We start from the raw sequence: 8,064 nt of genomic DNA, 5'->3' as shown, positions 1-8,064 counted from the left end.
GGGATCTTAGTTCCCTGACCAGGGATCGAACCCGCATCCCCTGCATTGGCAGGCAGATTCTTTACCATTGGACCACCAGGGAAGTCCCCTTATATGCTTTTGGACTTTGATCTTGTATCATGTGACTCTATTGCTTATTTTAGAAACAATCAACTGGGTCCTGTCACTCTCCTGCTCAGAACCGCCCGGTGGCTTCCTGGGGTGGGCAGCCTCTAAGATGACCCCAATGATCCCCCCTCCTGATATTCACCCCCTGATGTGATCCCCTTTCCTCAAGCATGGACTAGACCTAACGACTCACTTCTAGTGAAAAGAATGCAGCCAGGGCTTCCCTGGTGGCGCAGTGGTTGAGAGTCTGACTGCCGATGCAGGGGACACAGGTTCGTGCCCCGGTCCGGGAAGATCCCACATGCCGCGGAGCGGCTGGGCCCGTGAGCCATGGCCGCTGAGCCTGCACGTCCGGAGCCTGTGCTCCGCAACGGAAGAGGCCACAACAGTGAGAGGCCTGCGTACCGCAAAAAAAAAAGAATGCAGCCAAAGTGTAGAAATGTCACTTCATAGATCAGGTTACTAAAAGGCTGTGGCTTCTGTTTTAGGTGCCTTCTCACCCCCTTGCTGGCTCACCCTCAAGGAAGCTGCACTATGGAGAGGCCTACGTGGCCAGAACTGAGGTCTCCGGCCAACAGTCAAGAAGGACCTGAGGCCAACAGCCTTGTGAATGAACTTGGAAGTGGACCCTACCCCAGTCGCACTGTCTTCGAAGTGCAATAAAGTGAGGTATGCCTGTAAATGTTTGTAGTTTAAGCCGCTAAATTTGGGAGCAATTTGTCATCTCTTACTAGCTGCAGTATATAACTAACTTCCCATTACACTTAAAAATAAAACCCAAACTCTTCCCCTTGGCCTACAAGGGCCCAGCTTGATCTGGGCCTGTGTAGCTCTCCAACAGTATTTCATACACCTCTCCCTCTTGTCACGCTGTGGAGCTGCACTGACTGTCCAGTACAGTAGCCACTGGCCACGTGTGGCTATTAAAATTAAAATTAAATAAAATGAAAATTCAGTTCCTTAGTCATACTAGCCACTTTTCAAGTGCTTAGTAGCCACATGTGACTAATGGCTACTGTATTAGGGAACACAGGTAGAGAATATTTCCATCATTGCAGGAGTTCTGACAGGCAGCACTGGTCTGGAGGAAGGAGTGGCTTCCATTTGTACAAATGTTCCATGGTGGTGGCCTGAATGACTGGGATAAAAATGGTGCCACCGAGTGAGGAGGAATGAAGGATGATGGGCTGGGTACCTTCTGACCCCCTAAACTTGTCTTTGAATAGGCAGTTCTGCCACCTCTTGAAATGTACGCCCCCAAGTCTCTGCTACAGAGGAGTGGGGTCTGTGTGTGTCTGTGGATCCAGGCACCTGTGAGCAGGAACTTGATGGTTTCTCCCTTCTCATCCCATAGACTGACACCGCAGGTATGGAAAGACAGAAACCAGGGTGAGGAGATGGTGCCTTTCTGCTCTGATCCAAAGCAGTTGATGGAAGGGACCCAGATGTTCAGGGGGAACTGGGCACGCGTGTAGAAATTGCTGAGGTGGGGGATGTCCACATGGGAAAGTTTCTTTGTAAACTCCTATAGACTGAGCCCCAACCATATGCCAGGCTCTGCCCTTTCACATGCATTCCCATTCAAGCATCTCAACAAGGCTGCCAGATGGTGTGAGTGCCATCCCCTCCCTAAAGAGGCGTGGCAGTCAAGGTTCAGAAAAACTTAGCCCCTGACCCATGGTCACGCCAGGGGTTGGTAGGCAAAACTGGATTTGAAGGTTTCCTGATTGAAGTTCGTTGCTGTTTTTTTCCCTCCAGTCCCTGCTTCTAAGGTCATTGTTTTCCTGTTCTTTAAGCTACTGACTTACAGAGCTGATCACTAGCGGTTTTGTTTTGTTTTAGGAACTTCCTGGTAACAATGCATGAATTCTTGCTTGCATCAGTTAGGACTTTTGGTTGCAACTAAAACTGGCTTAAGTAAAAAGCCAGAATTTATTGGTTTAAGTAACTGAAAAGTATAGGTGGTGGTTCTGATTTCAAGTGTCATTGCATCCCAGATCTCAAATGGTGTCACTCAAAATTTGTCTTTCCCATATTCTGACTCGGCTTTTAAAGTGTTGTGTTTATTCTCAGGCAGTTTCTGAGATGCTAAAGACGGCTGCCAGCAGCTTCAAGCTCACTTCCTACCAACATGGCAACTTTTATAGAAAGAGAAAGCCTCTATCTTGATTCCAGCAAAAATCCCAGGGTTGCCTCTCATTGGTTTGATTTGGGTCAGGTGTTCATTTTGAACCAATCACTGAGGACAGAAAGAGGCAGTTTTTTTTTTCATTGTGAAAAAGTCTCTTTATTTTAAGAAAAAAATTTAGTTAACAAAAAATTTAACAAGTTTCATTTAGCAAAATACACCCAAAAGGAAATCACAATACAAAGAAAGTTTTAAGTCAAGGCCTCACCAATTCCTACAGTATTAGTAATGTGTTTCAATTTCCAAAACTAACTCTTAAAAAGCTTAAACTTAACCTAAAAGATTTTAAATGAAAATAAACTGGAATGAACAAATATGAGATATGTTCCTCTTTGAATAATGGATCTAGCACCCTGAGTTTTCCTAAAGAGGCAGTGTTCTAATTGACCAGGTCTGGATCACATGCCCACTCCACCCTCAGCTGAGGGATGGGGTAAGCTTTCTTATATCCACTTGATGGAAAGGGGAATGGGCCCCTCCCCAAAGGAACATTGAGGGCTCTTACATAAAGGGAGAATGAATGCTAAAGAAGGGAAATGACAGATGTCCACCAGAGGTTCTCAAATTATGTTCCGCCACTGTATATACCTTTAATTTTACAGAAGTCAAAGAAAGAGGCAGTGGGAATGGAGGGAAGTGGAGGGATTTGAGAAATATGTGGGCAGTGTAATGAACAGAACTTGGAGGCTGGTTAGACTTGAGGGATAAGGAGAGCGAAAGGCCTTGGCTGCAAGCAACAGAACATGGCTCTAGCTACGTAAACAAAAGGGAAGTTACTTTATGGGAATGCCCTCAGTGGTTCATAGCATCAACTAGAAGGAATAGGCTTGGAAATAAGAAAGAATTAAGGGCCACTAGAGGATCAGGAAGCAGGAATTACAGCAGACACTTTGGTTGTCTACCTAATATCCAAGACCACTCCCCTTCCTCTTTTGCAGAGTCCCAATTCTGTTCCTGTGGCCACTTTACCTCACAGCCTGACTTGGCTCCAGGGTTGATTGGCCTGAGACAGGAGATCCCCTTACCCTTGCTAGAGATTGGTTTAGGAGTGTCTGGTAACCCAGTTGTGGCCATTGAGCCATGAGGGGAGGTCTGCTTGGGATTTTTGGGGGAGGAAGGTTTCCTCATTTCTAAGAAAGATCTACTGGAAGGGAAGTTTCCTCTTCACTGGAGTTTAGACGTGATTCTTGGAGCTGTGGCAGCCATCTTGTGACCATGAGGGAATCAGCCTGAAGGTATACACGCTGAGGACCATAGTAAACAAAAAGAAGAAGGAACATGGGTTCTTGATGACATTGTTAAACCACTGAAAGCACTGTTCCTGGAGCCCCTCCACTCTAGATCTCTTATGATACGAAATGATGCATTTGAATTTCCTTGCTACTTAAGCTTGGCTTTTGGAAGGCATCCTGACTTATGCCATGTAGCAGGGACAATCTGGTAGGGGCACAGTTGGTGCAATGGCAGACTTCCAACCCCAGCTCTTTTCACCATCCTTGGGTGGCCTGTTCGGGATTCAGAGTCCTGGGAGAGAGTGCCCATTGACCACGTTTAGGCTCCTCTGACGATGTTAATGTAGGGAGAGGGTGATCTGGTCCATTAGGCTTCCAGAGTGGAAGGTGATCACTAGAAATTACCCATCCCCCACATAATGGGGGAGGGGTGACCCCAAATAGAAACTGGGAGACTAGAGGAAGAGGAAGGGGGAATAGATGTTGAACATCCAAATACCCATGAATGTCCATCTCCAGTCCCAACAGACTGGATGCCTCATCTCACATTCCCTACAAAGCACCCTGTGCTCATCACATTCTTCATTTGACATGCTACATTCAGGTTTCTGTGAAGTTGTAGTACTCACTCTGCCTGGAAGCTGTTCTCTCCCTTTCCCACCTGCAAAGCCCTATTCATTGTGAAGACCTGTTTAAAAGGCCCCTTCCAGGCTTCCCTGGTGGCGCAGTGGTTAAGAATCTGCCTGCCAGTGCAGGGGACACGGGTTCAAGCCAGGAAGATCCCACATGCCGTGGAGCAAATAAGACCATGCGCCACAACTACTGAGCCTGTGCTCTAGAGCCCGCGAGCCACAACTACTGAAGCCCATGCGCCTAGAGCCCGTGCTCCACAACAAGTGAAGCCACCACAGTGAGAAGCCTGCACACCGCAACGAAGAGTAGCCCCCGCTCACCACAACTAGAGAAAGCCCACGCGCAGCAACGAAGACCCAACACGGCCCAAAATAAATATAAATAAAATAAATTAAAAGTCCCCTTCCATTTGGAGGGAGAGCTGGCTTCTCATCAGGAGGAAAGAGCCAACGTGGGACCAGCTCTGGGCCATGCACTGTATTCAAGAACTGCAATCAAGAACTGACAAAGGGGGCTTCCCTGGTGGTGCAATGGCTGAGAATCTGCCTGCCAATGCAGGGGACACGGGTTCAAGCCCTGGTCTGGGAAGATCCCACATGCCGCGGAGCAGCTAGGCCCATGCACCACATCTACTGAGCCTGCGCTCTGGAGCTCGCGAGCCACAACTGCTGAGCCTGCGAGGCACAACTACTGAAGCCCATGCACCTAGAGCCCCTGCTCTGCAACAAGAGAAGCCACCACAGCAAGAAGCCCATGCACCATAACGAAGAGTACCCCACTCACCGCAACTAGAGAAAGCCCATGCGCAGCAACAAAGACCCAATGCAGCAAAAGATAAATAAATAAATTTTAAAATACTATAAAAAAAAGAACTGACGAAGGTGCTTTCATTTTAATGAGCTCATCTATACAGCTCATAGTTTCACTTTCATCACAGTCTTTTTTTAAAAAAATATTTATTTATTTATTTCGCTGCACTGGGTCTTAGTTGTGGCACACAGGATCTTCGTTGCAGCATGTGGGATCTCTTTTTTTTTTTAAGTTGCGGCATGCAGGATCTTTTAGTTGTGGCATGTGGGATCTAGTTCCCTGACCAGGGATCGAACCCGGGCCCCCTGCATTGGGAGTGTGGAGTCTTAACCACTGGACCACCAGGGAAGTCCCTCACCATGGCCCTCATCATAGTCTTAATAGCTGTCCCATCAACTTTTTTTGTTTAATCAGTTTTTAAATTTAAAAAATTTTCTTCTTTAGCTGTGTCAGGTCTTAGTGGCGGTATGCGGGATATCTCCTCGCAGCGAGCAAGCTCTTCGTTGCAGTGTGCAGGTTTCTCTCTAGTGGTGGCGTGCGGGTTTTCTCTCTCTAGTTGTGGCACGCAGGCTCCAGGGCGTGTGGGCTCTGTAGTTTGCGGCACGCGGGCTCTCTAGTTGAGGCACGCGAGCTTCAGTAGTTGTGGCGTGTGGGCTTAGTTGCCCCACGGCATGTGGGATCTTAGTTCCCCAACCAGGGATCGAACCAGCGCCCCCTGCATTGCAAGGCGGATTCTTTACCACTGGACCACCAGGGAAGTCCCAATAGCTGTCACATCAACTTTTGAAAACAATTGTTGAAGTGGTGCCTCTACTCCTGCCGTCCTGTTGCTGTGTTTCTGCTCCAGGAAGTCTTCCATGGCCTGCCTTTCTTCCAGCAGAATTAAGGAATTGCTGCATTCTGTCTTCACTTCATTTCCCACAAATTACTTTGTATCAGTCAGGACTTCTTTGAAAGCGATGGAAGTCCATTCAAATTGGTTTTAATTGGTGAATGTAACTGAGAATTCTTGAGGGTATCTCTAGTTTTAGGATCCAGGTTCGCAAATAAAATAATCAGTAATCAATTTATCTGTATTAGTTATCAAATGCTGGGTAACAAATCATTCTAAAATTTATGGCTTAAAACAACAAAAATCAATTAGGATTTTCTCAAATTCAGAGGTTCAAGAATTCAGGAGCAGCTTAGCGGGATGGTCTGGCTTGAGGTCTCTAATGAGGTTGCAGGCCAGATGGTCGGGGCTGCAGTATCCATATCAAAAGTGGTTCATTCACATGGCTGTCCAGTTGGTGCTGGCTGTTGGCAGGAGGCTTTACTTTCTTCCCTCGTGGACCTCTCTGCAGGGCTGCTTAAGTGTCCTCATAGCATGGCAGCTGGCCTCCCCCGGAGTGAGTGATCCATGAGACCAAGGCAAAAATTGCAATGCCTTTTATGATCTGGGCTTGGAAGTCAGACACAATCATTTCTACCATATTCTATTGGACACACAGAAGAGCTCTGAATCAGTTTTAGAAGATACTCTTCAAGGTCATGAATCCCAGGAGGTGAGGATCAATGGGGACCATCTAGGAGGTTGCCTCCTACAGCATTCCTCCATCCTTCCTTCCCTGTTTGCTCTGCTATTCCTATATGTATGCTTCATTCTCAGGCAGGCCTTCCCCAGGCAGTGACAGAGATGGCCATCAACATCTCCAGGCTTGCATTCTTAGGGACCCCAGTGAGAAGAAAGTACCTTTAGCATAAAAGTTCTGGTGAAAGTCCCAAGGCTGACTCTGATTGGCCAAACTTGCATATAGCTTATCCCTGAACCAATCGCTGTGGTCTAGAGATACCATGCTCTGATTGGCCAGACCTAGGCCACACCCCCAGCCCTAGAACCGAGGGTAGAGTGGGCAGCACTAGAGACTCATGGAGTGGATAAAGGAGGAGTGGTTCCCAAAGGAAAAATCAGGGTGTCCTTACTGAACCAAGGTGGATGGTTGTTGGGCAGGGAAAATAATACATGCCCAACCTATCTCCCTCCTTTGTGCTCCAGTTGCATATTTTAGCACCCCTTGGTTTAGTATTTTTAGTATTTTTTCCATGGGATAATTTACTTTCTTTGTAGGTAGAACTCTAAGATGACCACCAAGTTCCCTGGTGTAAACATACCTTCTCCCAGTCATTTAATCAAACACTAATCGAGATGCTTCTGTAGAAGAATGCTGCAAATGTAAGTAAGGTCCCAAATCAGTTGACCTTAAGACAGGGAGATTCTCCTTAGTGGGCCTGACCTAATCAGATGAGCCCTTAAAAGTGACAGGGTTCTTCCTGGCAAAAGAAATTCAAAGGGTAAGAGAGTCAACATGGGGGAGATTCTCTGTTGTTGGCTTGGAAGATCAAAGGGGCTCTATGGCAAGAAATGCAGGTAGCTTCTAGCAGCTGAGGGCAGGCCCTGGCTTGCAAAGAAAAAAGGACCTTAGTCCTACAAACACAAGGAACTGAATTCTGCCAATGACCTGAATGACCTTGGAAGGGAATTTTTCCCCAGAGCCTCCAGAAAACTTAGCCTTGATCTCAGTTTTGTGAGACCCTGAGCAGAAAACTGAGTCACGCAGTGCTGGACTTTTGACCCACAGATTTACGAACTAATTAATGGGTATTATGTTAAGCTGCAAAGTTTGTGGTTAATTTTAGGCAGCAATAGAAAATGAATATACTTCTCCATGGACTCTAAGATTCCTAAAGTAGGGAGCTTCTCTTGGATCTCCTTAAACTCCTCATCCCCAATAGGACCCAAAACAAAGATGGTCCCTCTTCCTGCTTCCAGTTCCACTATCTGAGAAAGAGAGGAGGAGCCCCACTCCTTATTATGCTACTCCCACCCACCAGCTCCCAACTTTCCCATCCTTGGGGCCCCACCAAGGAAACTCTCTGCTAGGCTTTCCATAAACAGCCCAGGAGGGCAGCTCGACCAATCTCTGCTTCCCAGGCCTCAGGAACCTTTGACCAGTTCTATTTTTTTTTTTTTTTTTTTTTTTTGTTACGCGGGCCTCCCACTGTTGTGGCCTCTCCCGTTGCGGAGCACAGGCTCCGGACGCGCAGGCTCAGCGG

This window comes from Physeter macrocephalus, chromosome 2 (assembly GCF_002837175.3).
Source record: "Physeter macrocephalus isolate SW-GA chromosome 2, ASM283717v5, whole genome shotgun sequence".
Taxonomy (NCBI): Eukaryota; Metazoa; Chordata; class Mammalia; order Artiodactyla; family Physeteridae; genus Physeter; species Physeter macrocephalus.
Note: the sequence above shows the minus strand (reverse complement) of the source record.